Here is an 8,035-nt window from a genome sequence, read left to right on the forward strand (position 1 = left end):
AAATGGGCTAAATCGGTCGCTAAAACCGTTAGCGACCGATTTTGCGACTGATTTTTGCTGGTTGGTATTTCACTCGTCGCTAAATGTTGCGACCGATTTAGCGACCGATTCAGCGACCGATATAGCGACGGACTTGTAGCAACCGATGTAGCGACGAAATTTAGCGACTGAATTAGCGACAGAATTTAGCGACTGCATTAGCGACGGAATTTAGCGACTGCATTAGTGACGGAATTTAGCGACGGAATTAGCGACGGAATTAGCGACGGAATATAGCGACGGAATTAGCGACGGTTTCAGCTATAATATAGCGACGAAATTAGCGACAGATTTAAAAAAGTTAGCGATGAGTTCAGTGACGGTAATAAATATAAAATTAACAAAAATAATCAGTTTTGTGACAGATTTTTTTAGTGTTAAAAATATGAATATAACCATAATCATCATTGAATCATCACAAAACACACAATCTTAACATATCCACATAAATTCATCACTGAATCATCACAAAAAGTATACCATGAACTACTTAAACTAGTCTAGTAGATTACTATTACATTAAGCATAGTCTATTACATTAAATATAGAAACAAAGCTTGACAAAGTTTTCATGGAAAAGCACCAAGATCCTCCTCATTCTCTGACTCATCAGTTTCTAACTCCTCTTGATTTGGGGTTGGCATTGGTGGTTGTTGCATCCTTTCTTCCATCATTTGTTTTACCATTCTTTGAGTCTCCTCCATAATAGTGTTTCTCAATTGATCAAATTCTGATCTTCTTACCCATTCAGATGATGAAGAACATGAGCCATGATATTGTTTATTGATAACAGTGGACTCCAATCCCAACCCATATATTCTACCCTTTTTCATGCCAGCCACATCACGCCACATCACTCCAATTCATTTAGTCCATTCAAAAATGCACTTGTATGCTCCCTTTGGCTAGGTATGGTTCTATTATACATCCAACCGCGAATTTGACGGATGTCCATATTCTGTCATATAATCAAGCATTGAATATTATATACAACATATTTACACTCCAACTAACAACCATTGATGACATTAGTCCATACAACATTCAATCCATGACAACACAAACAAACTAGCATTACACATCCAATGTTAAGAACTTAAATAACATACCTTAGGCAAAAGATCAAAGTATTTGACTTAAGAGCATCAACAAGTGACCATTTGCGGGAGAAATTTAAAAACCATGTAAAAGAGTTTGCAACCCATTCATACTCTCATCCACCAAAAAACCTGCAAACACAAGCATAGTTTAGAGGAAAGAGAACTTATCCCATCATTGAAGACTATATGCATGGTTCCCTATTTTTCCTTTTAACCAAACTCACTAAGTTAGTGCTTATTAAATATTTACTTTATGTATTAGAACCAATGAGAATCTGAGATATTACAAACTTACAAAAAAGTAAGAAAATGAAATAACATGAATGTTCAATCCAAGTCCCCAACTAACTGCAAGTTTTATTTGATAAGCAAAGATGATATAACACATTATCACCTTCCCAAAAACCAGATTAGTTTTTTTTATAAGCCCCAAAAACCAGATTAGTGAAAAAGAAAGAAAAAGAAAGAAAACTAGGTCGATGGCACACTACAATCAGAACAGGAAGAGAACTGGGGCGATGGCACACTACACCCAAAGCAAGAAAAAGAAAGAAAAACTCTAGAAAATCCATTTGCATATAGTATTATCATAGAATCAGGAGAAGCAAGTTCATTCATATATGTTAACTTAGTGAGAAAAAATGCTTGAAGAGAAAAAATGCTTTCATTTCCTCTCTAGCTCTTTATTGTTAGTTTTATGCTGCTATTATGAATTAACTTCAATTTCTATTTTTCTATAGCAGCTATCAGTCCTGGACTTCCTTAGAAGCCATCTTGCACATAAACCAGAACAAGCTACCAAACAGTCTAACATGGATGTTCCATGTAAATGTTTGTAGTTTGTAGTTTAATACTAAATATGATCGATTAATATATGAATTATACTTGTCAATTGTCATATATATGTAAAAATAAACATAACTATTGTACCTTTATATCACTTGCCCTCTCTCTATCTTTCCTTCTTATATTACTTGCCGACAACAGATTCTATTTCTTTCCTCCATTCACCTTTGGGAAGTTACTTGGAGTCAATTTCAGCAGTGAATTAATGAATATCCAGCACCTAGACATCCATCCAAAATTGTAAAGTTAAGAAACCAATATTAGCTTCCGGAAAAACTTCCCCATTTTCAGAAAAACTTTCACACTTGACTACATCAATTTAAGCAAGTAGCAAACCTTTGTCAATAGTTGAGAAAAAGGAAACAGTGAGAATTTATTTTTATATAATCACACACATCATAATGTTTATGAGAAACTAATTGAAGCATGTACTTGTTGGGTGTGACATCAACATCACGTTCCATCTTTTTTCAGGGTCAATGCTTTCTTTAATGAACATATTCAATCTAGAAGCAAACACATCAACCTAACCATAACACCAATTGTGTAACTGCTAGAAAGCCAACACCCTTACCTTATATGAAAGACAATCCCATGGTCATTATGCCTCTGCTTCCAAAGGGAAGTGTCCCCGTACTGCATTAACCGAATAGGAATCAAACCCAATACTGTCAGTTTGAAGCTAAAAAACCAAAAACAAAACAAAAAATAGATTAGTTAATCTAGCAACAAACTGTCTATTTGAAGTTAAATCTAAAAGAAATTATGGTAAAATCCAATAAAACTTATGGCCTTACAAACTTTGGAACACCCATAAAAACGTGACCAAACCATCCTGTAACAACACCAGCAATGGAACAAAACCAGAATTCCTCCTCCACATACCATTCATAAAAAGAGAAAATTGCAGTTTTCAGAAAAAATCAGAGGCTTCCATAGCAATTTTTTTTTTTTAAACTAAAACACTCAAGGCATTCAATTTTTTTCAATTAACTTCTGAAATACATACCATGCAAAAATTTATAATTACAAAGAAAACATGCACGGCTGGCTGATCTTTTCACAGCAACAGCCTTGACAAAAAATGGCAAATATAAGAGCAAATGAAAATAAAAAGAACGGTGATGTTGGTTTTAGCCACCAGCTGACATGCACTCCAGTTTTTTGGTGCAGCAATTGTCGACCCTGGCATATGCTCAAAGAAATCCATCTATACAGCTTGCTGAAGATATTGCACATGACTTGTTAAAGACATTTCTCACCAAATTTCCACGGTCCCAGCTGCCAAAGCTGAAACACTTTAATATTCTGTTCTGTTCAGCTTTTATTCTCAAAAGAAGCAAATAAATAAGCAAACCCATTCGTTCAATCTACAAACCTCAGCTATCCAAAATGGGAAGAAAACATTCTAACCATGTTCAATATATATAAACAAAGTCCCTATCCATCCCTAACCGAATCCTTCACACAAAGCATAAATGCTTTAATCCGTCTAAGCACTGCACCATCATCTCTTACAGATATCCAAACATGACTCCTATTACTACTTTACTTTACTAGTGAATGTGAATTCAAATTCCATACCAGAACAAAGCATTCACTGTGGGTCCACCTAAATAGCAGCTTTCAAATGGAAAGCCAAGGGTGAATACTCCCAGTCCCGGACATGTTTCAAAATTGCAATTCAATCCGATTCCGATCAAGGCTTCCATAGCAATTAAAAGAAAAAACATAGCACAGAAGATGGAAAATTGCAGGAAAAATATCGGTTACAAACCAAACCTTGATAATGGCAGCGGAAGGTGCGGCGCGCCGTGGGATGCAGTCGCGCTGGAGCGGACGGGCTCGGTGAAGAAGAAGCAGAACCCACACGAGCTTGAGTGATGGAAGCGATGGTGAAGACGAAGCAGCAGAAGGAAGGTGTGGTTTGATTGATTGAAGCACGGTGGTGAGGAACCCTAACGATGGAGGTATGAGCGATGAAGAGGAACCCTAACGATGGAGGTGCGCGCCGTCGAGAAGAGAGTGAGCGAGAGAGAGTAGAGAAGCAGAGGGTATGATTTGGTAGATTGACACATAGTTTTGATAACATTTACGTTTTATTAATTAATATATATATTAAACGCAAACAAAACTAAGGAAGTTAAATAGCTCAACTGGCAAGTCAGTAACTATGATTGCTGTGGATCCTGCGTTTGAATCCAAGGTATAACATTTTTTTAAAAGGATACTTTGTGAATTATATTTATTATACTTTTTAGCGACGTCGCTAAATTATCAGTTGCTAATACCGTCGCTACTTTATTTATTATTTTTGCTATACTTTTTAGCGACGGTAAAGTCGGTCGCTAATACAACTGTCGCTAAATCGGTCGCTAATAGCGACGGATAGTTCGGTCGCTAACACAATCTGTCGCTAGTTCAGTCGCAACATCGCTTTATTATTTTTATTCCACAAATTTAGCGACAGAAATGTCGGTCGCTAAATATTTCGTCGCTAATTCAGTCGCTAATAAGTCAAACTTGAATTTTGACCAAAATATCATGGATTCCGTCGCAAACTCGGTCGCTATTTGTGACTGAAATATTTCGGGCGCTAAATCCGTCGCTAAACAGCGATTTTCTGGTAGTGGTAAAAGCTTTTATGTTGGAAAGAGCTGGAGTTGTCCAAATCCAATTAAACACAGGATCTGGAGCATCTAAATGTTGTTCCTGTAAGAAAACATAAGAAGAATTAACAGAATAAATTCCTTCCCCATCTAATTTCCACGTCCATTTATCCTGCTTGTTTTCAACCAACCGAACTCCTTGCAAGACTCCCTTTAACTCCTCCAACCAAGACAATTCACGGCCCAATAACCTCCTCCTCCACCGGAATTCCCACTGCCACTCCCCATTAACCCAGTGGCCCATATTCTTCACCGACTCTCTTTTTTGACAAGACAAATTATACAGGCGCCGACACCGGAGATCCAAACAACCTGTTCCCATCCAATTTTCACCCCAAAGCTGTGTTGCATTCCCTTCAAGAACAGTTTTATGCATACTGTCCCTGAACCACGGCCAGCCATTGTCTACTAATCGATTGAACCTCCTTCCACCAAGATGACTCACCACAAGAACTACAGTTTGCTTTTACCACCCTACACCACAGACTATCGGGCTCGGTTAAGAACCTCCAATTCCATTTCCCCAGAAGCGCCATATTAAATAATCTCCAGTCCTTAATGAAGGTGTGAAAAACGATTAGAAGGGGGGGTTGAATAGAGTTTTGAATATAAAAACTTTCCCCTTAAGATTTAAAGTAAATCTTTTCGGTTTCTCTGAGATAGAAGGTGCAGCAGATAAAGATAGAGAGAAGAGAGAAGCACACAAGTATTTTATCCTGGTTCACTTGATAAATCCCTCAAGCTAATCCAGTCCACCGGTTAAGGTGATTTCTTCCTTCTTAGAATGAAGGCAATCCACTAATCAGATAATTGTTACAACTGCACTTGAAACCTACAAGTGACTAACAATACACTGACTTAGCTCACACTAAGATTCACTCTCTTAGTCTTCTTTAGGATCCGATCAACCTTGATCTCCTAAAGGAATCACCACTAAGATACACAGATCCTAGTCTTCTTAAGGATACTGACCTACCCGGTCCCTTAAGGAAAATCAAACAACTGTTTGAGGTTGGTGTTTACAAAGGTTTGCTTCTGAATAAGATGAGTGTAAACTAAATAAGAACAGATGAAGAAAGTAGAGGCTTGAATCTTTTCTTGTATTGCAGCTCTTGGTTTCTCTCTCTCATTTCTTTCTTCTTTTCTTCAGCCTTAAATAGTCCAAGGTGCAAAGGATATTTCTGTTGAGAGAATATGACCGTTGGAGGGCATTTATGGAACTTCCAGAACCTGCTGTGGCTGAACCTTGGTAGGTAGGCTTGTCAGAATAGTACACTGCTCTTGTACTTCTTGATAGTGACATTTGCCTTTAACCATTTACTTCTGATCTGGCGATGCTTCAGATCTTCTGATCCTCAGATCTTCTGATCTTCAGATCTTCTGATCCTCAGATCTTTTAATCTTCTGATCTTCTGATCTTCTGGTCTTCAGATCTTCTGATCTTCTGATGTTCAGATCTTCTGATCTTCAGATCTTCTGATGAATATATCTTCTGGTATCAGAATCAGAACCTGTTTGTCAAAATACTCAAGACAAACGTTAGAGTAACATAATTGTTCATCCACAAATAAATACTTGTTATCATCAAAACATAGAGTTGTACCACATGACCAAATCTTGATCTTACACTTAACTCCAAGACCATCATTCGCCTTAGGTTTGCACACCTCCGACCATTTAACCCAATTAATTTTGTTACCAGCATCAACTCCTCCCCATAAAAATCTCCTCATGATTCTAGTACGTATTGACAGCACCCCCACTGGAATTTTATAGAAAGACAGAAAAAATAATGGGAGAGCAGATAAGACACTCTGAATAAGACATACCCGTCCTCCAAAAGAGATATGTTTCTGTTTCCACGCAGAAAGCCTTCCTCTCATCTTTGTGATGATGGGGTCCCATAACGCCAAACTTTTCAGTCTACCTCCCACTGGAATTCTGAGATACACAAAGGGAATGGTCATTAATTTGCAATGTAAAATAGCTGCAAATCTCCCCAAGCAATCTCGGTCTACTACCACCCCTGCTAGCTTGCTTTTATGAAAATTTACTTTCAGACCAGATATAAGCTCAAAACATCTAAGTACACATTTGAGTGTCTGCACATTCTGAATTGTTGCATTACCCACAAACACCGTATCGTCTGCGAACTGTAGCATAGAGATATCAATGTCTGAGCTCCCTCCAAATGAAAAGCCCTTGAATCTCCCCATCCTTACAGCCTGTGAGAACAAACCGCTAAGACCCTCAGCCACAATTAAAAATAAAAATGGAGCAAGTGGGTCGCCTTGGCGAAGACCTTTAGTCATCATAAACTCCTCACAAGGGCTCCCATTCACTAACACAGACACAGAAGCCGATTTAAGACAACTCATAATCCACTGGATCCACTTGTTACTGAAATTCATTCTCCCCATCATATATGCTTTTTTTTTCCTTTCGTTGCTTCTTTCTTGCACCCAAACTAATCTTATTTTTCTTATGCTTATATAAAATATCTCTTGCGCTCAAACTAATTTTTTTTTTCACCAAAATACCTATGTTTTTTTGGCTAATTTTTTACTCCCTCCGTTCCTAAATATAAGACCTATTCCAAAAAATTGCGCTTATTAAGAAAGCACTTAATGTGACTAATTAGTGTATTGACTTTTTAAAAATGCATACATTCTTCCCTATTTAGCCTTTGTCATTTTCTCTCACTAATAATCATTGCATTCATAGTTAGTTGGATTAGTAGTAATTAATGGTAGGTGGTAACTTTGGAATTGAATACATACAATTAATGTGAGGGGTAAATATGGAAGAGTACAAAACTTTTTGCTAGATTATTGTAAGAGGTCTTATATTTAGGAACATGAAAATTTTGAAACTAGGTCTTATAATTAGGAACGGAGGGAGTATTTGATAAGAATTTGAATTTTTCTTAAAAATTATATTCCTTTAGATCCTAGTCCCCCTTTTCAAATTCCTATCTCCGCCCTGGGTCGAACAAGAGATATAGTCGGACAAACGCCAGGTGTTACTACTATATATAAATATAAATTTTATTAAGAAGTTTTTATTTATCACAACCTGAGAGAAGGAAATTAAGAGCCTGAAACAATACATTATACATGAGAGATTGAGAAACCGGCCAGGCAATGCACAATGTTCATTGCATTGCGATGGACTGTTGCAGAGACCACCGTTAGCAGTGCATATTAAGTGAGGAGTTTTTAAAAGGTCACTCGAAACTACAGGTGCATAAGTTGAACTCACAAGATGTCAAGATCCCTGAACTCCTTCTTTATGCCCCGCCATCATACAACGCCGCGTGCACTCATCATTCGAAGAGCAGGGACCCTCTCAGTTTCATGACATTGCACAGCTTCCACTGTT

At 37.5% G+C, this 8,035-nt stretch overlaps 1 long non-coding RNA gene across 2 annotated transcripts; it reads right to left on the reverse strand.

The window, feature by feature from the left end:
- Nucleotides 1-425: 425 nt before the first annotated feature.
- Nucleotides 426-4,055, reverse strand: LOC130725860 (uncharacterized). 2 transcript variants are annotated; one of them, XR_009014628.1, is made up of 5 exons: nucleotides 3,768-4,055; nucleotides 2,560-2,621; nucleotides 2,070-2,205; nucleotides 1,149-1,268; nucleotides 426-997 (listed from the first exon to the last, which is right to left on the reverse strand). It is a non-coding gene; the product is annotated as an uncharacterized LOC130725860 (long non-coding RNA). The 2 variants fall into 2 exon arrangements; XR_009014629.1 differs by having other exon boundaries at nucleotides 2,560-2,667.
- Nucleotides 4,056-8,035: the final 3,980 nt, after the last annotated feature.

The sequence above is a fragment of the Lotus japonicus genome, chromosome 6 (assembly GCF_012489685.1).
Source record: "Lotus japonicus ecotype B-129 chromosome 6, LjGifu_v1.2".
Lineage (NCBI taxonomy): Eukaryota > Viridiplantae > Streptophyta > Magnoliopsida > Fabales > Fabaceae > Lotus > Lotus japonicus.